The sequence below is a fragment of the Balaenoptera musculus genome, chromosome 4 (genome assembly GCF_009873245.2).
Source record: "Balaenoptera musculus isolate JJ_BM4_2016_0621 chromosome 4, mBalMus1.pri.v3, whole genome shotgun sequence".
Classification (NCBI taxonomy): Eukaryota; Metazoa; Chordata; class Mammalia; order Artiodactyla; family Balaenopteridae; genus Balaenoptera; species Balaenoptera musculus.
Genome location: NC_045788.1, coordinates 22,301,370 through 22,327,604, shown reverse-complemented (window position 1 = coordinate 22,327,604; position 26,235 = coordinate 22,301,370). Strand labels below are relative to the sequence as shown.

Here is a 26,235-nt window from a genome sequence, read left to right as displayed (position 1 = left end):
TTGCCCCAGCCTGTTCCTCATACCACTGCTAATAGTTGTTATAGTTGGAAATCCTCCCAGAACTTTTTCTCCTTCTTTCTCCAAAGTTGTAGCTTGGAGAAAGGTTTCCCCCGCCAAATGTTAAAGGTCTCATCATCACGCAGGGCTGCTGCACTGAACTCTTAGAGTCGGGCAATTGCCATGGTCCTACCACAAGCCTCCTTATCTTATTTCAGAAGATCGCCCTGATGATCTGATCCAAACGTAATTCATGAAGCAGGAAAACGATTTTTTAAAAGTTTTCCCTAAGTAAGCAGTACCTGTGAGTAAAGGCATTGGCTGCTCGGGAAAGAAGCAAGAACTGGAGGAGCCATTCCTGATTTGTGGCTCTGAAGGGTTTCTCACTGTAAAGTCTCAGTCTGCATGACCAAGTCTGACCACTAGGGGCACCCTGCCCTCTGGCCCCTCCTTGTGGGGACCCATCCCGTTCCTTCTGATTTCGCTTTTATCACAGCCAAAGTAGACTGGGGTGTTCAATCAAAAAGGAAACAAAACAAAACAAGGAAAGTATATTTCTGAGTTTACAATACCGTGTCTAGTCACAGGTTCCTAAATTAGCACAATTTAAAGGCACTGTGGCTCTTGTTCTGGTCTGAGAATCCTACCTCGGTTGTTCCCAGAGCCCGGGTCTCGTTATCCTCTATGTTCTATAGTGAGCCTAGAACGGCCAGAGCCTACCCACTAATATTCTAGTGAGGGACAATCCAAAGCAGTGGCTTTCAGAGTTACCCACAGTAAAAAATACATGGTACACAGTGACTTAAGACAGAAATGAAACAAACTTACCCTTACTATGTGTGATGCAGTCTGTTCTGTCCTGTTCTCTTTCACTTAAAAAATGCTAACAGCAACTCACGAAACTAATTCCACTACACACTAATGAATCACTCCTGCACTTATTAAACTGTACCCCCCCACCCCCCAAAATACCCCCTTTGGTCTAAAGGATATACTACCCAGCTGTTCATCAAGTCTATCTCTAATCACATGATGTCCAGAAAGCCATATATCATGCTGCTATTTCTTTCACTCCCAGTGGCAATGTCTTCCTAGCACTGGAGTATAACGTTTAGCCCACGGCATTTATTCAGTTGGAAAAGACCAGATGGTCACATAAAGGATCTCTTTTTACCTTTTTGTAAGGATTATAAGCTCTGCCCATTATGTTATTTAGTGTCCTTTATACAAGAATCCATTCGATAACTTCTTTTTATCTCATTCAGCCATTGGAAAAAGAGCATTTCTACTAACAAATTCTTTATTATTCAGATAATGAGAACAATGTACTCACCACGTTTATTCTCTCTTAATTCTCCAGACGAGGATGCTTAGAACTAATGTTTACCATTGCCTGTTGTAGCCACTGTGAGCCTGGGTTTCTGGTGTGACTACTGTCTCACTTTCTTGATTTAGGGATAGCTCTTTTACTCTTGTTTCCCCTGCCTTTAAGTGGAACCTTCCATGAATCTTTTCTAGGGATGTGGGGGATTAAATCTTTAAATAAAATTAAATGAAAAGGGATCTTTGGGACTTCCCCGGTGGTCCAGTGGCAAAGAATCCAACTGCCAATGCAGGGGACTTGGGTTCGATCCCTGGTCGGGGAACTAAGATCCCACATGCCTCGGGGCAACTAAGCCCAAGCACCACAACTACTGAGCTCACACGTCTCAATTAGAGTACAGAGCCCCCGCGCTCTGGAGTCCACGTGCCACAACTACAGAGCCCACCCACCCTGGAGCCTGCGTGCCATAACTAGAGAAGAGAAAACTCGCACGCCACAACTTGAGAGAAGCCTGCACGCCACAACTAGAGAGAAGCCCGTGCTCCGCAACTAGAGAGAAGCCCGAGTGCCGCAATGAAGATCTCGCAAACCACAACTAAGACCCAATGCAGCCAAAAAAATAAAGAATATAAACTTTAAAAAAAGGGGATCTTTATGGCTTCCTCTGTGCCCTGAATGGATCGCAGGAGTCTATCCTTCACTGGCTTATAGATCAATAACATACTTGGCTGGTGCTTGTTTGGCCTTCCTTGAGGTCTCTCTGTTCTGGGCCCCCTGTAGCATCTACTTCCTCTCCTGACTCGTACCTTCTCCTGTTCGGAAGGGTCAGAACGGACCATAACGGGCTCTAGAGGACCCCCCACAGCAAGTTTTATATTGCAAGTACTAGTTATCATTAAAAGTTATCATCAGATTTGAGTTTAAAACAAATCACTCAGGATCACTTAGGCTGCAGTGTGTGGAAAGGATCAGAGGGAGGCCAGCTGGCTGCAAACCAGCTAGCGAGGCCGTCCTAGTGGTCCAGGTAAGAATTAATCCATCCACCCCAGACAGAGTGAGAACCTGGGAAGGAGTGGGTGGCTCCACCCACACCTAAGCAATGTGAGACTGGGGGAGTTAGTATCTGAACTCAAAATTTACTTTAATTCCCTCGACCAATATTTATTGAACAACTGCTAAGTACAAGGCATCAGGCTAAGTGCTACAGGAAGACAAGAGTTCATTTCTCTGTTGAACAGATGTTTACTGAATACCTACTTTATGCTTTGGGACAGTAGTTCCCAAACCTGGTTATGCATCAAAATCAGTTGGGAATGGGCCCGTGAGCCACAATTACTGAGCCTGTGCGTCTGGAGCCTGTGCTCCGCAACAAGAGAGGCCGCGATAGTGAGAGGCCCACGCACCGCGATGAAGAGTGGCCCCCACTTGCCGCAACTAGAGAAAGCCCTCGCACAGAAACGAAGACCCAACACAGCCATAAATAAAAAAATAAACAAATACTTAAAAAAAAAAAAAAATCAGCTGGGAAGCTTTAAAATAGTACAGGTTTACAGATTCCCCCTACTTTGCCCCTGCAGAGATTCTGGTTTGGAACAGATTCAGCTGGGGTGAGACCCTGGAATCCATATGTACTTTTGTACCTTATTTCGTGAATAAGTAATACATTCATATGATAACAAATTGGAAAGGCACACCGAGTAAACATTGACAAGCCTCCTTCCCACATTGTCTCAGAGGCTCTTCAGGTGGTTTTTTATCAACCAGCCAGAAACAGGCCTGGGAGCTGACACTAAAAGCCAGGGCTGCTAGCAGAACAAAAATACTGCCCCCAAAGGTTTGGGGTATAGCAGGGAAAATAAGATGTGTTCATGAAAAGCCGTAAAACAAAGATTCCCAGGGAAGGTGAAGGATCAAGAGCGCTGGGAGAAGGTTTCAGGAGTCAGGGGAGAGTGGCTTGGGAACGGGTGTGAGCCCAGCAAAACCTTGCAGATATGGACAAAGCTGAGGAAAAGGAATTTCAGTCAGAAAAAGGCACAGTCGAGAGTTTTACGCCCACAAGAAGCCTGTAATCTAGGAGTCAGTGTAACACTTTATTTTTATTTTGTTGTTGTTGTTGTTTGCTTTTTGTTTTTTGCCACACCACGCGGCTTGTGGGATCTTAGTTCCCCGACCAGGGATTGAACCTGGGCCCTCAGCAGTGAAAGCGTGGAGTCCTAACCACTGGACCGCCAGGGAATTCCCAGTGTAACGGTTTAGGACAAGGAATCCAAATCCGCAAATGTGAAGTGAAAAAGCGGTGAAAGTTGTTGAAGATGCAATTTCAAGCCATATTCTGCCTGTCCAAAGTGCAACAAAGAAATAAGTTAGAAGTCTGTAGACCACAGGGGACCCACCGTAGGCCACAAGCACAGCTGGTCCCCACAGGCTGTGTTTGACCCACATGGTTTTTGGAACCATGTTTTTGAAAAACTGAGCTCCTGTTGAAAACCAGTAAGATTTAACAAAAAAATCAACATATCTTTTCTTGAGAAATAGGAAGACTGGACAGCGAAGGGGTTGCTGGCTGCCTGGCAACCGCGTGGCTGTGTCCCTGTGTCACTGTCACCTGCACGCACGTGCTACCTGTCCAAGTACTTACCGCCAAGCGGCTTCTCTCGGTAAAAAGCCCAGCCCGGCCCCTTTAGGCAGTTTGGTTTGTGCAACTGATACGAACATTAGGCAGAATCACTTTGCACCCACAGTTCTGAACAGACATACTTAACGATATCCCTAAAATTAGAATTAAGACATAAATGAGCTCGTGGGGGGAGGCAGTCATTCTCACCAAAAATAGTATTCTTTGACTTAAGAAAAATTAAAGTGATCTTCTCCTCTGTTATATTTCTTCACTGAGAGTAAATGAAAACAGAAGTCTTAGGAGTTCCTGCCAATGGAAAGCCCACAACAGACTTCAGAAAAAGAAACAGAAGTTGGAAAGCAGATGAGATTCAATTTACACGTAATTTTCTAAAACGTGTTCAAAAAAGCAAGTTTCGTGCAGTATATTTATTATTTTCAGTAGTACAGCTGAGATGGAATAAATAAGCATGAAAAAGGCTAACAAAAATGATGTAAATGCAAAAATTTTGGTAAGCCAATATTTTAAAAAAGTAAACTAATTTGTAATTAGATAACTGTGGTCATCTGACTTATGTTACTATTTTCTTGAGTTGGTATTTTAGCTGTAATAGCTTTTAACATACACCTTCTAAACACATAAGTACACATACATATATATCCACGTGCACATATCAATAAATCTATGACTATATAACTATATGAACATATGCTGTATGTAAATATATTTTATAAGCACATCAAACAGGCTGAACTTTTAATTCAGCATCTAAAAAACAGGATACTTGGACTTCCCTGGTGGCACAGTGGTTAAGAATCCGCCTGCCAACACAGGGGACACAGGTTCGAGCCCTGGCCCGGGAAGATCCCGCATGTTGAGGAGCAACTAAGCCCGTGCGCCACAACTACTGAGCCCGCGAGCCACAACTACTTAGCCCACATGCCACAACTACTGAAGCCCGTGCGCCTAGAGCCCGTGCTCCACAACAAGAGAAGCCACTGCAATGAGAAGCCCGTGCACCACAACGAAGAGTAGCCCCCGCTCGCCGCAACTAGAGAAAGCCCGCATGCAGCAACGAAGACCCAATGCAGCCAAAAATAAAATAAATTTAAAAAAATAAAAATAAAAAACAGGATACTTGAGAGAGAAAGGAGATGCAACTAAAAACTATGCCAGGGCAACAGGTATACATTGGGACTGTACCCTGGGAAATGAGGATGAATGATCATCCTGTTTTCATATACATAAATATATAAACAAAATATATATCTCTATATAAATTAAATATAAAATTCTAAAGTTATAATTATGTATATGTACATTTATATAAAGTATACTTTATAAATATGTAAATGCTTTTAAGAATTTTATAAATATATGATAAACATACTTTATAATTATACTTCATATAAATGCCACTGGGAAGTTCTACTTAATTAGCATATTTAGAATCTGCTGCTGCTTTTGTCTCCTGCCATATTCCAGCCTTATACAATACACATTCATCTCATGCAAAGGTGGGCACTTAAATAAGATGCTTTTGATGATTAAAATGACTTTTCTTCACCTACTTTTAGAATTAACTAGTTTTAGAAAAGTAAAATAAATCTGTGCTGATGGTAAAATATTCAAACAGTACAGAAGTGGATTAAGGTACAAGGCAGAAGCCCCCTTCCCCATGCCAGCCTCCTCAATACACCCACAGCACAGGGACTCCCTATACAGGTCCTTTTCTCATGACTCGGAAGGATTTCTACGCTCTGTCTGTATGAAGCTTTAGAAGAAAAACTGTATTTCCTCTTGAGGTTCTTCTATCCTCGCCCCCAGCTCCTCTGCCGGGCAATTCCTATCATTCACTCATCTCAGATGACACCTCCTCTGGTCAGCCTCCTTCCTCACGAATTTCTAGTTTGGGGTTCCTACCTTTATAGTTGCATGTAATGTTGTGCGTCTGTCCACATTTCTATCTTTCCCTGTTTGCTCCTTGAGCGCAGGGACAACCTAGCTCATCTTGGTACCCTCTGCGGCTGTAGGGCGGGTACAACGCACTGTTGATGTTGACAGTGAGCAGAAACGCACTGGCTCCTCAGACCCCGAGCAGCAAATGGCTTAAATAACATATTGTGCTTAGAAAGCTTTCTGGTTTAAAGCTTTAAAAATTAGACCTAGGTGAACCCAAATTCTAGTCTAGAGAAAGCAAAATTACCAGGAAAATAAAAATAAATTCCTGTTCTTTTTTTCCCCCCTAGTTTCCTTCTAACCTGGCGGTTCTCAAAGTATGTTTCATGGACCTCTGGGTCTCCCAAGACCCTATCGACAAGTTCTTGAGGTCAAAACTATTTTCATAGGGGCAGGACAGGAATAAAGATGCAGACGTAGAGAATGGACTTGAGGACACGGGGAGGGGGAAGGGTAAGCAGGGACGGAGTGAGAGAGTGGCAGGGACTTATATACACTACCAAATGTAAAATAGCTAGCTAGTGGGAAGCAGCCGCATAGCACAGGGAGATCAGCTCGGTGCTTTGTGACCACCTAGAGGGGTGGGATAGGGAGGGTGGGAGGGAGACGCAAGAAGGAGGAGATATGGGGATATATGTATATGTATGGCGATTCACTTTGTTATAAAGCAGAAACTAACACACCATCGTAGAGCAATTATACTCCAATAAAGACGTTAAAAAAAAAACAAACGACCTTCATGACAACACTAAGATGTCATTCATCTTATTTATCATGCTGACATGTGCATTAATGGTGCAAAAGCAAAGATGGGGAAAACTTCCAGCAACTTAGCAAACATCAAGCCAGTAACACTTGGATTAAGGAGTAAAAATTATTCATTTTATTAAATCTTGACCCTTGACTATACGTCTTCTTACTGTTGTGTGATAAAATGGGAGGTACACATAAAACACTTCTGGTGCATACTGCCTTGAGAAAAAGTACTTGGGTGTTTCTTTGAGTTCTGAGTTGAACTAGACAATTTTTTTTTTCATGTAACACCATTTTTACTTGAAAAAAATGGTAAGACAAACCATGGCTATTCAAACACGGGTATTTGGGCAAACACTTCCCTGAAAATGAACTAAGTGAGTCTGTCCTTTCAAGTAAGTAGCCACTTTGTTGCCAGGAACAGAAGACTTTGAAGCAAGAACAGAATTTTGGAAAACCTGCATCTACCACAATGAGCTCAACACTCCTCAGTACATAATGATTTTTCTGATGATGTTGGTGGTGATGTAATGAAAGTGGTTTCTGGATACTGAGTAATGAATCTGGAAGATATGCATGGCTCAGTGAACCAACATTTTCCAAGTGACCAATGCATATTGCCAAAAAAAATCATGCAGGGGCTAAAAGGTGTAAGAGAGAGCAGTGGATTTAAATGTAACAAAGTACAGAAAGTTCATTGATATGGATTCCATGTTGCAATTAACCTTTAAGAAATTCCCACTGGTAAGTTCTGGTGTAGTATCAAAGAATATCCAAAATTAACTGAAAAGATTATTTAAAAACTTCTCCCTTTTCCAATTACCTAGTTGTGTGAGGCTGGATTTTCTTCGTATAACTCAACTAAAACAACACATTGCAGCTGAATCCAGAAGCAGATTTGAAAGTCCAACTGTCTTTCTCTGAAGTCAGATATTAAAGATACAGTGTACCCTTGAACAATACAGGTTTGAACCACTCAGATCCACACTAATTTTTTTCACTAAGTACGTACTATAGTACTACACGATCCGCGATTGGCTGAACCCACAGATGCAGAACTGTGGATATGGAGGAGGGGAGACTGTGCAAATTTTCGACCACATGGAAGGTCTGTGCCCCTAACCCCTGTGTTGTTCAAGGGTCAAACGTATTTGCAAAAACATAAAACAATACCATTCTTCTCACTATATATAGATATAGATATATAGATAGATAGATAGATAGATAGATATAAGATATTTTTCATGTGGACCATTTTTGAAGTCTTTATTGAATTTGTTACAATATTGCTTCTGTTTTTTATGTTTTGGATTTTTGGCCAAGAGGCATGTGGGATCTTAGTTCCCTGACCAGGGATCAGACCCACACCCCCTGCATTGGAAGGTGAAGTCTTAACCACTGGACCGCCAGGGAAGTCTCTCACTATATTTTTTGCTTTAGAAAATAGTTATTTTTAAAATACATCATTTTATCATGTAACTGGGTTTATCATAGTTAATTTTCATAAGTTAATAGTTTTTAAATTCTCATTTAAATTTTTGAATATGATAAATATTGATAGATATAATTCAGATAAACAAAAGCTCTTTGGGTCCTTAAAGATTTATAAGAGTGTAAGGGGGTCCTGGGAATAAAAAGTTTGAGAACCACTTCTCTAACCTATAAGACAACGCTCAAAATCATTTTTAAAGATACTATTTAGAAATTATTTTACTCAATAAAATGAATCATATATAAGCCTAAAGGAACTAAAGACAAAATAAATGAAAGCGTGTTAAAATACAAAGCAGAAACACCCAGGAGACAGAAGGAAAAACCAAGGGATAGAGAAACACAGACAGACACACCTTACAGTCACACATATACACACCCTCTACAGCTGTCTTTAATTTTGCAAGCGTGAAGTGATTGCTATCTATCACTTGAGTTTGAGCAGGGCTGAAAAACAGGTGGACCAATTTGCCTAGTGTGGTCCTGCCACACTACACACTCAGGTGAAAATTGTTCCTTGATTTGCAGGGCTGCCGCCTATATTCTGTTTGCACAATCTATCATTGCTTGAATCCTTGCCTTCTGAGTCTCAAAGGTTAGCTTGGTCACAGCATTCCGTTTGCCCTTACAATTCTATCCATTCATCTACTAAATGAGCCCCTCCCCATTATATCCTGGATACTCATCCTGGGTTTGAATTTGAAATCAAAGGAAACAATTCTTGGCAATGATCCAACCAACAAATTCCAGTATTTCCACCTTAATTAAATCTTCCCTCCCCAAATTTGACAAGGCAATTTTACTGAAATACAGAGAAGTCAAAAAACTTAAAAATGATAGTTTCCATAAAAATTTTAACTCTCACAATGTCAACCAAAAGAAAAAAAAAAAAATGGAAAAACCTCAAGTTGTTTAACCAGTGTAACTATTATGTAGAACTTTACAGACCTTGTTAATAAAATCTGGTGTACTTTTATTAGCAAATCTTTAAGACATGACAGATGGAAAGTGAAGTAACCCTGTCCAGGCTGCATTCTTAGTGAGAATTCGAAGTCACTTACTCAAGGCCGCTCTCCAGGGCCAGACTGAGTCCCACTTTTCTGTATCTTCTGATCAGAGAAAAAGCCAAGAGCCCTCTTGCAGCACCTTGGCCACTCAATTCCTAACGTACATAATAACGAAACTAAATCAACAGAGCAACTGTCTCCTCTTTCTGCTACAAGTCTTCTATAAAAAGACACTTAGAAATAAAACCCAACTGGAAAAGAACACACTGTATTAGGATACCCACCTGGAATCCTGCAAAAGTCAAACTCACAGTCCGTTCTGGGCCAGCGCGGGGCCCATACTGAAGTGGAATCTACTGCATGGATCTGCTATTCTCTGCAGAAAGTGTTCTGACAAAGGACACTGCTTCAGTGATCTGGCTCCACCATCCCACACACATCTTTGCAGTGCACTTTCTCATAGTCATGTTGGGTGGCTACGTCAGACCTCCTCACGTGACGGGGTGTTAGAAACACACGCATCAGATCTCGAAAACAGATTACAAAACAGAAGCCCTTTATAGAGTTCAGCGACGTCTAAGAAAAGGAAAATCCTCCTGATGTGCCTTCTAAATGCAGCCCAGAAGGAGCAGAGAAGAGCTGCATTTATCAGACTTTCACGCATGTAAGCTATCAGATTCAAGAAGGTGTAGTATAACAAAGGAGGTTTGTTTTTCATCTGAAATTCAGGTGGTTGGAAAGACTGACATCAGGAAGCTGCTAGAGTCCATCCAACAGAGAGGGGGACTGGCTTGAAACACCTTTACTGAATACATTATTTTGAATAGGTAAATGTTTGGTCTCCAGACTTGCAGTTGCATGCATATAGACTGTGAGAACGAGTATTATCAGATTCACGGGTGATGTAATGTGCCCAGTTAAATATTTCTGGTTGCTAGTTTGGAAAGATGAAAGGGGGGAAAGGTGCTTTGTTTCTTTTTTTCTTTTTGAAACACAGCAGTGTTTAGGGTAGCCCTTGGGGTCACCTCACCATCAAGCTTGCCTGGACACCTGCTTGCTTACGAAAGCTGGCAAACGGGCTTAGAGAGTCTATCTCTGAAGCCCTGAAGCGCTGCGTCCATTTCTTGTCTCCACCAAATTCCACTGACATTTAGAGATGCTAATGTGAAAAGGCATTTTAAATTTGAATGCTGTGGGAACTGAGTTACCAGAATGACCGGGACAAGGGGTCTTGTCCCCTGGAACTTCTCAGTTTAGGGGTGAGCTTATCATCTAGAGTTGGTTTCAAAAGCCAAATACCATTTTCTTAAAGGGCCAGCTGATTGAATGGCCCTGTTCCTCTCAGTTGACCTCTACCTGTCAGGGAGGGTGGAGGGAAGAACTGTTGTACATTCTGGCTTCTGAACAACAATGAACCTCCTGCGAGTCACAAGATGGGTTATCCTAAAAAAGGACAGAGACCAACTGCTGCTTTGGTGTTAAACCACCTAAATCCACCTGCCATTGCACCCTTGTTCTCCATCCCCGGCTCCCCCTGTACCCCAGCTTTTGGGGGACTCCTGCAAGACAATGAATCACAGTTTGCATGGACTCTTTCTGGACAAATCAGAAATCGGGCAGAGAGGAGTGAACCAAGAAATGCACATGAAAAGCACCACACACAGTGCTTGGCACACAGCAGGGGTTCGATGAATGTGGGCGGGAATCAGCTTGAGAACTGACTGGCGTCCTCCTCACCTGTGACTACGGAGAGAACTGCTTAGGCACACAGCGCGCAGGGCGGCCTTTCAACAGCACAAAGGAGATCCAAGTCAGGCCCTACTTAGAGCCCTTCAGCGGTCATCCCCAGATGTTAGGGTAGAATCCAGACCCCTCGCTGTGGCCTGCGAGGCCCTGCACTGCCCACGGGTCCCAGCCACTCTCCCCAGACTCACCGGTCCCTCTGCCCCGTGCTCTGTGCTCACACTCAGGCCTCCCTGGGCTGACTCCACCTTCCGACTCTCTCCTGGCCCTGCTTCCGGTCCTGCCCCGGGGCTGGCTCACTCATACTTCAGGCCCAGCTCAAATGTCAACTCAGAGGCCCACCCCGTCTCTCTATTTGCTCCCGGCTTTACCTGCCCTCGCATCGCCTGGTTTATTTCCTTCACGCCACACAATTATCACAAGGTACTTGCCTGCCTGTTAACTGTCCACTGTACCTGCCAGAAAGTAAACTCCAGGAGGGAAAGGACCTTATTCGTCCCATTCACTGCTGTGTCTCCAGGCCACAGGGCACGGCAGGCACTCGGGAAATGTTTGAAAGCAGAGACTCACCCTGATGAGAAAAGCGACCTGCACTCCTGGCCCCCCTTATCTGTTCTGCTTGTTTCTCGTGCACAGCACTCCTAACATCCCCAAACACTTCGCAATGCGCTCATTATTCATTATCTGTCTGCCTGCTAGAACTTAAGCATCACGAGGGCAGCGATCTTTGATTTTCTGTACTGATGTACCTTAAGCACCTAGAACAGTGCCTGATACATCGCAGGCCCTCAGTAAATATTCATGTACTAAATGAACGATCTGTACTATAAACAGATACACGTTTGTGAATCAGCACTATAGACGGACAGGCACTGGAGTACTGCGAATTACAATTTTCATCTGTGTGAATTCCGCCCAATCAATTCTGAATAAAATTGCTTTCATCTGATACATGTCAGGTTGTAAAGCACTTCACGTTAACTTAATCCCCTTCATAATCCTGCGAGGAAGGCACACAAGATGGAGATACTACTACGAACTCACAGGGTTAAATGAGTTAACAGAGTCGGTGCTCACCATATGGAAGCTGTTACTCTCATGCCCACAGTATAGATGTGGAAACTGAACCCAGAGAAGTGCCTCGCTTACAGCCGAGTTGTAATTTCTGAGGGCGGCACCGCGCCCAGCCGCCTGCACTCTGCTGCGTCAGGAGCGTGCGCACACACAGAGCAGGAGGGGAGTCAGAACAGCTGACTCGCTGTCTCCGGCACAAAATGGCTCTGCACCAAGTTCAAGCTGCAGGCCGGTTGTACAGGATCCCCACTGCGGAAGCCCGCGGCCGGGAACAGGCCCAGGTGAGATTCAAGAGCTAAGGCCGTCGGCGGCAGCCTGCCTGGGTCCCATGCCGAGAAGTCACTGGGAAATGTTGCCTGACATGAAGCAGAATCTGCCAGAGGGGTCCCCAAAAAAGGGCAGCTGAGGATCAGAGTTCAGGCAAGCAGACCCCTGACCACGGGCGGCAGTTCCCGGGGCAACCTGAGCATAGCCAGATGATGGGCCGTGGGCTTGGGGCCCATCACGGCTGGCCGGGTGTACAGTAACGGGGAAAAAGGCATTTACAGGGTGCCAGCCGAACACGGAGTCAGTCACGGTGTTTGCCCCACAGCCCAGAATTTGCTAAACACCCAATGCCAAGGCCTTTACGCTATACTCACATGTTGCCAACTTAAAATCTTTAGTATTAAAAAAAAGTTGATTTTTTAAAGTGTGTTGCCAATTCAGTCCAAGCACTCGAGAGACAAAAGCCAAGGACGTGCGCTGCCAGGATTTACTAATCTGAAGCGAATGCATCAGGAAGATGAGTTTTCATTTTCATTTCATTTGGGTACTCACCCACCACGAGTACTTAGATTTACCCTTTCATTATGGGCCTGGGGATGATACGGCCTCAGGGATCACGAGGCTCATGCCGGGGACTTGTCAGGCAGGAGGAAGCATGAGACCAGTGGGGATGAAGCATCAGGGGAGCTCTAGAGGAAGAACATCTCCAGGGTGGGGCCAGCTTTGGGAGCGAGCCTTCTCCATGACAGAGAAAAGAGTCTCCTGGCCAACACGGAGATGAGGCATGGCCAGTGAGGCTCATTAAAACCCTAAGCCGCAATTCCAGTATCTTTACTAAGGCATATAAGGTCCTCTGTGATTTGACCTCATTTCCTGCCACTCCAACCCACACCAGCCTCCTTTCTGTTCCTTGAATGTGTGAGGATCTTCCCACCTCAGGGCCTTTGCACATGCTGCTTCTGAAGCCAAGAATGCCTTTGCAGCAGCCTATCCTGATCTCTATCCAACAATCCCTTCCCCCTCAATCAGGTGCATCTGTCCTATACTCTCAGCATACTCTTCTTTCACAGTACTTACTACTATTGTAATTAAGCATTATTTGACAAATGTGTGCTTTACCACAAGAGTATAAATTCTGTGAGGGCTGTGAGACTGTTTACCACAGTCTCCCCTAGCTCCCAGCACCACACGTGGCACATAACAGTGCTGATAAACCTTTATGAAATAAATGCAAAAACAAAAACCACCCAAACAGTAAGCTCTCTAGAGCCCACCATACCTGGCACTATTACCAAGCTTTCTGAATCCAGCATTAGGTCAACGCGAACTGCCCTACTATTTGTCACCTATGCTAAAAGGGAGAAACACCTTTGTTGAACATTAAAAAAATCAAAAAGGCTGTTCTGACATTGTAAAAGGAAAAAAGAAAAAAAAACCACACACACACACACACACACACACACATATCAACTCTGCTGGCCTGAAGCTGAGCTGGATAAGACAAGCCAGGGCCATCCACTGCTACAAAGTATTTACTGCTCACACAAGTTAAAACAATGAAACACAGCTTTGAAACACTGCAATTGCTTACTATTATTGCTTTGGCTCTAAGACAGGAAAAGAACACTCCTTTAAGCTCTAATGATATGATTTGTTCTGTTAAAGACAAAACAACAGGCCCAAAATGGAGTTGCTTATGCTAAGCCCCATGTCACCAAACGGAAACTTAACTTAAAGTTTTGGCTCTTCCTGCAAAACAATCCTAAACTAGGTATCAGCTTAAATCAGGAATAGACTGATCGGCACGAGTTAGGTAATCCGCCTGACAACCCCCGTCATCCCCTATAAGGAAAGGAACCTTGCAATAATCAACCCACCTTTTTGCCTAGTATAATTTCCTTGTTCTGTTCCCTTCTTCCAATAAAATCTGTCACCTTGTATAGCTCTTTGGAGCTCCATTCTATCTGCTAGACTGCATGCTGCCTGACTCATGAATCACTAAATAAAGCCAGTAAGATCTTTAAAATGTACTCAGTTGAATTTTGTTCTTTCGCCTTTAAGCTCCAGGGATTTGGCCTTTTGTCTACTGAGTGCTTGGACTGAATTAGCAACAAACTTTAAAAAAGTTAACTGTTTTTTTAAATACTAAAAATTTAAAGTTGTCAACATGTGGGTATAGCATAAGGCCCTGGGGTTGGGTGTTTGTAAGGACCCTGCTTCTGTATCTGTCCTCCCTTCAAGCACTCCCAGAGGTGTCCACTCCCTGTAACCACTTTTCAGTTCCTTCCAATGTTTCCCTCACTCAGCCTCCTCTCATGAGAAGCTGATCTGGAGAAGGTTCTGGGCTAAGTGAAGCACAGCTGGGCTTGTGGCCTGCTTCTGGGTCCCCAAACTGTGGATGCTTGTGCTTCCTGGTACACCAGTCTGTGACCCACTCCAAAGGCATACACAAGCCCTCTTCCCCCATCAGGCAACCAACAGTAAGATGGAAAAGGCATTGTAATGTGAGCTTATAATGGTGGGTCTCAGCGGAGCCGTACCTCAGGCTCACCTGTGGAACCTCAAGAAGAATATGCGCCAGGTGACACTGTTGACACTGAATCAGTTTCGGGAACAGGGTCTGGGCAGGCAGGCTTGTTGCATCCTGCTGAAAATTACCCAGGTATGTTATGCACACGAGCTGGTCCACGACTTCTAATTACACTTTGAAGAATCAGGTCACTGTGTCCCCTGCTCGTGTTGGAGCCCCTCTGGGCAGCCTTCCTGAGGACTGCTTTAAAGTGACATCGACAATCCACCACAAACGCGCCAACATCCCCAACTCGACGCATTCTGTGAAGGAGGAAGTTCACCTAAATATGCCAGCCACGTGCCATGCCCGCAACACCAGACGAGCGCATCCCTGTGCCCGGTACTGTTCTACACACTCCGTACACACCATCCCGATGAAACCTCACAGCAACCTTATTCTGCAGATGAGAAAACGGAGACTCAGAGAGACCGTGTAACTCGACCAAGGTTATTTAGCCAGTGAGTGGTAGAGCTGGGATTAAAATCCGGGCAGGGTGACCCCAAAACCACACTCCTCACTGCAGATTCAGGAGCACCAAGAAAGAAAGCACTTAGCTTTTCCAGCTCTTTCTTGGTATCAAAGGCTCCTATGCTCACGACCCCAGCCTACCTACCAGTGTGTGAGCGCTTTGGCAATCGGTAGCCTGGACTTGAGCAGGGCTGCCATGTGCAGGGGGACAGGTCATGTCCTGGGGTACACTGTGAGGGTCAAGGGCGGGGCTGAGAGCCAGTGTGCGCCCTGCTTGGCCAGGCATGTACCCTGGTGAGGGCTGCATCCCCTGCCAGGAGAAGCCATCTCCCCGATATGCACAAAGACTCCATATGGACCACCAGATGGCCCTGGGGTGAACACTTCAGGGAAATGCAGAATTTTCCATAAATTTCTACTTTCATTTTCTCAAGAAAAGTAAACTTCAAAGTAATAGCTGGCACTCATAAATATTATCATTTTGATCCACTTCCATTTCAAGGTAATATTTATCGAATGCCTTACCACCCACCAGTCATTGAGTGTAACACAGGGGCTACCACGAGAAGTGGGCACAGAAGGGGCGGAGGGGGGGAGATTAAAGCTACTGAACTAAGAGAGCTGAGGGACCCCAGAGTACTGTATTAGTCCACTCCTGAAACAGGGCTCTCCCGAAGGATAATCTGGGACAAGGCAGCCCATGTCCAGTCTGGCACCATGGCTAAGAGCCTGAACTCTGGTGTCAAGTGGCTCTCGTCACATTCTGGCTGTGACCTTGGGCAAGTTTCTTAAACTCTGCACCTCAGCTTCTTCATCTGCAAAATGGAGCTAATAATAGAATCTACCAGGTTAACGTGAGGATTAAATGATAATACCTATAAAGTGCTTGGCTTAATGTCTGACACGAAATCAAGCTTAATAAACATTCGCTATTATGAGTATTACTATTACCAATTAATTATTATTAGTGGTAAATGTCAGCAGGAGCAAGTATTACCAAGTCTTGGCCCCCAGGCCCCAAATCTAGGGAATGTGAAATTCCTCAATGGCAGGGACAAGTATTCTATTTCACTGTGCGCCCAGGGTTCCCCAGTCCCCACCCCAGTGTTTAATACCCCAGAGGGGCTCATTAACTAATCATTCTTCTTTAATGCAGAGAGCAGTTATTACATCTGAGCCTTAGTTCATATGTGGGCATTTAGTTACCAGTATCATTGAAATGATTTTCTTTTTTTAGTTGCATCATTTGTTAGCATTTCTTCTAAGCCTATGGAAGAAGGCATTAAAATTTTAAGTAAAAATTATTCATGTTGGCTATTTGCAATTTATTAGCAATTCCAGTAAAAAGCTTGATAGAAAGGAAACTAAAATAATGTTTAAGACAAATACTTAAATCATCTATACATTTCCAGTCTGTGCACTTGTCCTTTTAAGTCAGAAGGTCACTCAAATTTGGCTATATAAACACGGCCAGGTGCTGGCCGTTTATGGGGTCACGTTCCTATTTTAGATGGCGATATTCTTTTATTTCATAAGAAAGCCTCCCCTGGGGCTTCCCTGGTGGCACAGTGGTTAAGAATCCGCCTGCCAATGCAGGGAACACGGGTTCGAGCCCTGGTCCGGGAAGATCCCACATGCCGCGGAGCAACTAGGCCCGTGTGCCACAACTGCTGAGCCTGCGCTCTAGAGCCCGGGAGCCACAACTCCTGAAGCCCACGTGCCTAGAGCCCATGCTCTGCAACAAGAGAAGCCACAGCAATGAGAAGCTCACGCACCACAATGAAGAGTAGCCCCCACTCGCCACAACTAGAGAAAGCCCGCGCTCAGCAACAAAGCCCCAATGCAGACATAAATAAATTTAAAAAAAAAAAAAAAAAAAAGAAAGCCTCCCCTGTGTTCTGCTTCATCACGTCTCCTGTCTCTTTAGACTCCTGGCAGACCACATTTGCTCCTTTGCCCTCACACCAAGGAGGTTTTGCGGGGATAAAGTCTTGAGACCTCCTCTCTCTTATTTTAAACTAGGGACCTAATAATATGTCAGTTTGGTTATGATTTATTTTAGAGAACATTTTGATGTTTCAGTATTTTGATTTAAAAGTCTTTACAGTTTATGCCTCAGTTTAATGGATTCATTAGGTTGCGGCTTATTCAGTAAAAAAAAATTTTTAAATTTGGGTTCAGTCTGGGGTTTTGCACATTTATGTGCTGATTTTGGATTCTGGTTCAAGCTTCCACTGAAGTCCCTGATTAAAAGTTTTGACAACTGTCAGAGGTAGTCAGCTGTTCCAAGCTTTCCCCTTCCTGTTCCCGGGGCCGTCCTTTCTCCTCCTGTAGAGATATCTTTATCCTCAGAGGGTAGAGCAGGACCCCTGCTTACATACCCCTGGGTTCAAACTCCGGCTCTGCCACTTAGTAGCTGTATGAATTTGAACAAGTTAATTAGCATCTCAAGACTTGTTTTTTTTAATCTATAAAATGGATATAATAGTGCAACTTAATTCTTAATAGGATTAGAAGAGACAGTCCAGATAAAACCTAGTATCTCATTCTATCGCTCTTTTTCGCCCTGATCATTTCCCATGAAAATTCCAGAAAACAAAACAATTCCTACAACCCTTTTCTCTGGCCCACCTCATTATGATAATAGCAACCAATTTAACGCTTGTTGGTTGAAAGGGTGTTGGAAGCAGGGATCATTTTGTAAGTGGGGATTTCCCTGGGGCTGAAGTGGCGAGATGAGTGGGCTGGAGTGTCCCCGGCTTCGAGGGCTTCCAGGGAGCCCGGGCAACTTAGCTCTGGGCAGGCTGGACGGTCAGGAGCTATGGGGCTCAGGCCAGGCTGACGCCCAAAGAAGGGAAGTTAGAAGAACATAATTATGGAAGGTAAGTGCAAAAATAAATATTTAGCAAAATAAGGGACTGCGGGTAATTCACTAAGCATTCCTATACTAAGGTCTTGGGAGCATATGTTAATATGGGTACAGTAATGTCATTGAAAGAACAAATAACTCACTTTTAAAGAACAGGTACATGCATCACGATGTAATATAATATCAATAGAGCCAATAACTGTGTATGAACAAATGCAAAATCAGTGACTCTATTATCTTGGGGAGCCCTGCATGCCTTTACACATATTCCCCCAACCCCCTACCAACCCCACTGTGAAGGATAAGCAGAGAAGAAGAGGCTGGGGTTCTGAACATCCAGAGAGAGCTTCTACCCTCGAGTGGCCTCTCTAGGGCCACAGGTTGCTCTTTCCAGTCTGGTAAAGGCATTGAGCAAGACTGCCCTCGACCGTCATCTTAGCCCTGGATAAGATTATTACTCAGTTTCTTCCCACACAGAAATAGCAAGAACATGGATGTGGCTAGCCTCACCAGTATGAGGAGACAGGGTGGGGGAAGGCAAAGCATTTTTCAGCCCGAGTGCTCTGTTCCCTTCACACCTTCAATCTGTTCCATCCTCACCTCTTGGGGAAGGGGGCCTTGAAGCACCATAAGGTAAGTTATGCTCTGAGTGGCAATCAATACCAGCAAGAAGGAGAGGGGGCAGGGCAGAGTCCTAGACCAGGAGAGGTGCGGCCGGATGCAGGATACAGGGGGAAGGAGGCCAGAGGGGAAGCGGCTCGGGGCTCCCTCTTGAGGCGGCCTCTGTACTGATGCCCCCTGTCCGCCGCCCCGGAAACAGGACCCCGGCTGTACAGTACCACAACTCTGGGAAGGTCCCGCTTACTGTGTCACTGAGCCTGTCCACTCAGCTCTCCCAGGTGTCATGGGCATAATAATAGGGTTAGAGTCATAAAAGTAAACTCCCCAAGGCAGATCCTACCTCTGAAAGCAGGCAGCCTGTCCTCAAAACATGATCCCTAGACAGAGCCTTTCCCAGGCAGCAACTCTTTCAGGATTGTGTCCTGAGGTTCCTTTACATTTGGTGACCAGAGTCCATTCCCAGTTCACAGTACCATGTCCACAAGATGGTGCTGAGTCCACACAAAGAGATGCTCTTGGGTCTTGAGTAACTGGGAATCTAGTCCCCCAAACCTTTCTCAAAATGGCAGATGAGGGAGCCTCCCTTCAAAATAAACAGACCTTGGGTGTTTTAGATAACAAAAAGCAAAGGGAGCAAGCTTCTTCGTGGAGCGCGCCTTCTAACTCCTTCTTAATTTGCCACAGATGGATTCTAGAGATCCTGCAGACCAGGGGTGAGGACCACTCCACCCAGCGTGGGAATTTCCTCCTCAGGGGAGCAGTCCTCACGGGGGGCCCTCAACTGTAAACTCTGCCACGCGACAGCCCTTGGAAGGTTTGCATGTCCCTTTCCTGGGCTAAGCATCTCCCATTCCTTTGCTATGCCCTAGCAAAGAGAGTTTTATAAGATGAGGAACTTTAGATTGTTTAGTCCAACCCTCTCATCTTAGATATGAGAAAATGGAGGGACGGAGAAGTAGAATGACTTGCCTAAGGTCTCATGGTGTGACCAAAACAGGTTTCTACACTTCTGGCTCCGCACGCCTTACAATGCACCATACTCCTCAACTGGCAGCTGCTGGGACCCGCTCGCTGACAGCAGGACTTCAGAAAGTACCTGACCTCCCTAAGCCTCAGTCTCTTCACATATAAAATGGAGCAAATCTTACACACCTCCTGGGGTGCTGGGGGGATTCAATGGGTACAGGAACACCCATTCAGTGCTAGTGCACAGCAAACAGTACGTGCACGATAACTGATTTTATTTATAACATACAGCATTTTTTTTTTTTGGCATGGAGTTCTTCTTTCTGTGCTCGTGTTCTTCTCCCTCTTTGGCTTCCCAACTTCCAAGACTGAATTTTTTTAACTGATACTCAAAAACTCACTCATTCTGGTCAAATTTAATGGTGTTCGCTTGGTCCCTTATCTCTAATCTGTGGGAATATTTTAGAACAATTCCATCTTAAAATATACCTACTGATTCCTTAAAAATGATATGCTGACTCCTGCTCCAGAAACTTTCAGGTAAGTTTAGGGTGGTGATGTCTGTGACAAAAAAGCTGTTTCCTATGTTCTCCTCTGGAGAGTGGCAGAATGTGATTCAAGATCAGAAGTGTTATACTGATGATGACTTAGAAAATATTCTTCAATCTATTAGAATAAAAAAGATAAAGCCTCGGCTTCTTCTTTAAAGAGGAAGGAGGTTGAAGCCACACAGTCACGAAGTCACCTTGACCCTGTGAAGAGAAACTCTGGTGTCTTAATACATTAATATGTTTGGAATGGAGACGCTAGGACCTCAGGGTAGGTGAGCTTTTGCTCTGAGACCCAGAAAACCTCAGAGCTGCTGGGGGTGAAATTGCTGGGAATAACCTACGAGTAAAAGAACAAGACATCAAGCCCCTGGAGCTGATCTGTGGTCCCTGGGTTGGTCCTTGGTTACAAGTGACCCAACGCAAAACCCTGACCATTACATTCTCTCAGCTCCATTATATCAATAAGCACAGCAAGACTCTAATTTCCAACCATCCTTCTCCTTCCACATTCTCCCTAACTAGCCTGGGCCACTTGTGTTTTCCCATCCCAGCATCCTCAGACCCTGCCGCACCTGGGAATTCAGCCAGCCTGCAACTGTTCCAGTGCCCATATCCGCTCACCCAGAAAAACACCGCCTTCCCCGTCCTGACTGTTCCCAAACGCCAACTTTCTGGACCCAAACGCAGCACAAAGACAAGAACTCCTCGCCTTAGTCCTGTTTAGCCCTATACTATTTACAAATCACTTCCATACACACCATCTCCTCTCCTTTCTCATAACACCCCTGTGGGCTGTGAAATAATATTTCCATTTCAAAGATGAAGATGCTAAAGCTCAGAAAAGTTAAGCCAAAATCCCAACACCACATGGCTTGTAACTGGCAAGGTTGGGTTTTCAACCCTGATCTTGTGACTCTGGGTCACAAATTCCTTCTAGCACACTTAAAAGGAAGACTATATTTATGTGATTCCAAATGTTAGTAAATATAAACCACCATCTCATTTATGATTGATATGTTTAGTGGTTGTGTATTTTTTATGCCAAATTCAGCATCGAATGTGTACTTGCCACTCAAAAAACTACACATTAGCTATTTTTACCAATAAAACCAGTTTTTCCTGATCAGTCGATATACCAGACATACTGCTGACCAAGTGGTCACCTACACGTTCTACTTCATATTCTCTGCCATTTTGCATGACCTGACCATACAGCATCTTGTTTAATTCATTCGGTAAAGTGGGAATGATACCTGAGATGATTATCATGATAGTTAAACGAGGCAATGACTATAGAGACCTCAGCTAGCAAGTGTTCACTTAATGGAATTACATACTGCTACCACCACCACTACTGCTACAACTGCATTACAGTCATTAAAACCAAGTAGTTAAAAAAAAAAAAAAAAACCAAGTAGTTTTGTTTGCTAAAAAGTGCCTGATGAACCATAAGGCAGCGTGGATACAATGATTCAGAGAAACAGAAGAATGATTTTGTCCCCTCGGCCTTGTTTAATCCTTTCTTTCTTTCCCTTTTCAGCAGCCTCCTGGAGCCCACAGTCCGATAGAGGAGACAAGACATGCAGACAAACAGCTCCTACACGATGACGGCAGTGCTCTAGTGAGCATGACCAGGGGTCTGGAGCAGGCAGCCTTAAGTTGGGTTTGCGGAAGGCGAGTCAGGGAGGGTGAGGTGGAACCGAGTCTTGAGAGATATGGAGCATTTTTTTGGAATCCAAGAGGGAAAAAGGCATTCTATTCTAGGGAAAGGTCGAGCAAAGGCAAAGAAGCAGGAAATAGAATGACGCATTTGGGGAAGGGCAAGGAGGTGGGATGTCTGTGGCATGGGGTGTGGGCAGGGCCGGGTGGGAGATGGAGAGCGAGAGACTGGCAGGGACCCAGTCGTGAAGAAAGCATCGACTTTGGACTCGATCCTCTAGCCCAGTAGTTCTCAACCCTTACCTGCATATTGGAATCACCTACGGGAACCTGAAAACATACCAACAGTCAGGCTCCAACTCGAGATTCTGATTTGTTTGGTCTTGGGTGGATGCTAGGTATTGGGATTAAAAAGAAAAAAGAAAAAAAACTCTCCAGGTGATTCTAACGTGCAGCCTGGACAATGGTGAGTCATTTACGAGATTTGAAGCAAGAATCATGTGACACGTTTGCAGACAGGTCATTCTGGGAACAGTCTGATGAGAAGGATGTCTGGAGGGGATCTGGAAAGAAGGTAAGGAGACAGGTGGGGATGACAAGGAGAGAAAGAAGTGAAAGCGATCTGGATGGAAGCATCAACTAGTTGGACATTGGAGGAGAAAGAGAGAGGGGAGAATGAAGGTTGACACACCAGTTCTGTTGCCCGCATGTGCCATTAACAGGCAGGGAACCGGACCAAAGAGCTGGTTTGGAAGGAGGAGAACGAGTCTGTGCTCCCTCTGAGGAGCCCGTGGAAGACGCAGCTGGCGCTCTCCACCAACCGGCCTCCACGACGGGCCGTGATGCTGAAAGGAAGCTGGGGTGGAGATTCATTGGTGCCGTGCACTGACACATCGGAGGTCGCTGCACACACAAGCGTGGTTAATGCCCAAGGAAAGCGGCTAAAAAGGAAATAGGGCAAAAGAAGGAACTTGAGGACTACCAATACTGAGAGGGTAAATGGATCTATCAGAATCACCTGGAGGCTCTTACTAAAAATTCAGTTTCTTGGTGCCACCCCAGACTGACTGCATCAGAACAGCCACAGGGTAAGACCCCAGGAACTGATTTTTCACAAGTTCCCAGGCACTTCCGAATCAAGGCTAGGCTTGACACTGTATCCGTTTCCAAACACTGCTGTAACAAACTACCACAAACTTGGGGACTTAACACAACAGAAATTTATTCTCTCACAGTTCTGGAGGCCAGAGGTCCAAAATCAAGGTGCTGGCAGGGCTGAGCTCTCTCTGAAGGCTCCAGGGGGGAGAGTCTTTCCTTGACTCTTCCAGCTTATGATGGTTCCAGGGTTCCTTGGCTTGCGACTGCATAACTCCAATCTCTACCTTCATCTTCACATGGCCCTATCCTCTTTATGTGTCCCTCTTCTGTGTATCTCTTATAAGGACACCTGTCATTGGATTCAGGGCCCACCTGATAACCCAGGATGAACTCATCTCAAGAGCCTTAAAAAATTTCCATCTGCAAAGACCTTTTTTTTCCAAAAAAGGTCACATTCACAGCTTTGGGGATTTAGACATAGCTTTGGGGATTTAGACATATCTTCCGGGAGGCTACCAGACACCACAGCAATAACTCATCTGGGTGGATGGGAGAGGGGACTGGGGGCCAGATCTCCAAGCTAAGTTCCCCAACAGTGGCAGGAAGAGGTGGAAGAAAAAAAGAGAGAGCCATTTCAGGAACTGCTAAGTATACAGTTCCACTTCCGAGTCTCATGTAGCCCTAAGGACCCCAGGCCACTAAGTGTCCAGTGCCTCAGGCCATCTGAAAGTACAGTACAGAAAGGAAAAAGAATCACCACAATCATGAATTAACAAAATGCTAGACCACATTACCCTCAAAATACAGGCGAGAGCTTTGAGGGGCTGAAAAGGCTTTTAGTTAATTCACTTTCTAAACTAAATGAATTTGATATGAAGCTAGGATTTCATCTCTAAGGTCCTGTGGCCATTTTCTCCTCACCACCTTGGTAGCTTCCAGTCCAAACAATAAGCCACCATGGCAGCATGGGATCGGTTATTTCTACTTTTCAGAATGTTTCTTAGGAGCAGGCAATACTCTCGGTCACCAACATTAAAAAAACGTTCAGCTACACCTCCCTTCTCATCACCTACCAGGGTCCCAAAATCTTCACTGAGACTGGCTTGCCCCTCATTTTTACACCGATACATGTTCTACCTTTAAAGTTCTACATTTTTACTATTGGTGTCGGCTCCCTGATGCACAAAGGTTGTCTGTCCTCTAATACAGGAATTTCCCTTCTTGGCAACAGGGTTTGCATGGCCAGAAGGTCAATGGGGTGGGGGGTAGGAATCAGGTACTTTGTTGAGGTTAAAGTCACAGCCAGGGGACCGAAGCCTTCAGAATCAGATTCTTAGTGTGGTCAAAACCACCCCATCATACATCCCTACCGTATAATGTAAAGGCACATCCCTCCCCAGCGTCCACCCGTGAGACTGTCCCAAAGTACCCCGCCTAGTTAGCAAGTCCACAAGGACCAATCTCTATGCAAGCCTGTCTCTGTGCTTCACCATGGTGCCTACAGCAGTGCTCCCCAAACATTAGCGCGCAGGAGTGAGCTGGGGATCACGTGAAGCGCATTTTCCGACACAGCGGGTTATGTGTGCGGGGTCCGTCTTCCTTTATGTCAGGATGGTGGTGGCAGAGGTACACAACCAGGTTTAAGGTTTAAGGAAACCAAGTCTCCGTATCCACTGGGGAAATGACAAGAGTTATAATGGCGGTGATGACGATGCCAATGACAATAAGAGCTGGTATTTACTGAGCACTTTCTACATGCCAGGCCCTGTGCTAAGTAAGTGCTTTGCAGACATTATGACTCACTTAGCACCAAGAGAGCTGACGAAAATGAGAGTGATTAAAAGATGTTTAGAAAAAAGGGAAGGCATTATAAATTCCAGGATGTGCGGAAGGTCAACAGAGTGTCAACGGAGAGAGAGGACAATTCTCACATTGTCCCAGCCTAGGACGAGTTAGGAAGTTGCTAACTGCCTGATATTTCAGAAAGCAACCTTGGGCCAAGCAGGTCAATGTCAGAGACCAGGTATATCAAGATATGCCCACTGTCCTCTGCTGTCACCCCATGGCCCAATACCATCCAGGTTAGCCTCTGCAGGCTTGGCTCCATTCAGCTGTCCTGGGAGTGACATGGCCGGGTAAGGCGGGGCTTCCATTGGTGGGTCCTTCCTGTTCCATCCTGAAATGGGCACACTGAGCGCTGGGCAGCTTAGTCAAGGCTGCTCTGTCTGATGCCTCTCCAGGTGTCCTCCGACATACAAGGTGTGTTCCGCTGCTGCAAATCACTTTGCCTGTATGAGACGGACACGCTTCATATCCAGAGTAGCTCCTTTATTTGCTGTGACATGGAGAAGGTTCAACAGCCATGAATTTTTCTTGGGCTGGGTCTTGGAGAGCTCCACGCCCAATGCTCTGCAGGAAGACTGGGCAAGCTGCCACTGAGGAAACCCAGCCTGGTGGATGGAGTCAGATGGTGTAGCTCTGTAACTGCCATGCAGAGCAGCAGTCCAGAAGCTGAATTCGGCCTGCAGACCTGTTTCATTCAGCCCCACAGTATTTTAAAACGTTTTAATGCCCTCCAGTTTGCCACGATCTAACCATTCTATCTTCCTATACCCAGCCCACACTGAACATTCATATTACCTTCCTGTCCCTGGATGTATCTGAATTTTAGACCCTAATCTATAACATAAGGATAGATCACTTAAGCCTGGAACATATCAATCTCCATACAGTGATTCATAGCCCTCCTAAAATGTAAATGGTGAGATATCAGTATTCAAGCTTTCAAAACTACCAAAGTACTCCATCTCAATGAAGAAGAGGTGGTGGGAAGCCTCAACACGGAATATATTTGGGTCACATAATATTTCTTCAGGATCCCTCCAGTTTGTTCATTCCCATGTGGGAAATTTCCTACTGAGTCCTGGGGGACAGAGGGGCAGGTATCAAACTCTCCACTTTGCTTCAAAGTCAAATTTTTAAAAAATTTTTGTTTATTTTTTTGGCTGTGCCGCACGGCTCGCAGGATCTTAGTTCCCTGACCAGGGATTGAACCTGGGCCCTGGCAGTAAAAACACTGAGTCCTAACCACTGGACCGCCAGGGAATTCCCTAAAATCATTTTAATGATACAGTCTGCTCAAGCTTCGAGAAGGAGGATGATAACTCCTAATCAGCCCTCCACACAATCAGACTCACAC

At 45.0% G+C, this 26,235-nt stretch overlaps 1 protein-coding gene across 7 annotated transcripts in view; it reads right to left on the bottom strand.

Annotated features, from left to right (window-relative positions):
• Window positions 1-26,235, bottom strand: part of ZBTB38 (zinc finger and BTB domain containing 38) — a 75,692-nt gene that overhangs the window by 6,755 nt on the left and 42,702 nt on the right. Inside the window, exon 1 of one of the 7 annotated variants that reach the window (XM_036850318.1) lies at window positions 9,433-9,453. The exons of the other annotated variants lie outside the window; for them this stretch is intronic. The gene's annotated coding sequence lies outside the window, so the exon portion shown is untranslated. Of the gene's footprint in view, window positions 1-9,432; window positions 9,454-26,235 lie in introns of those variants that run through there. 7 annotated transcript variants of the gene reach the window in all.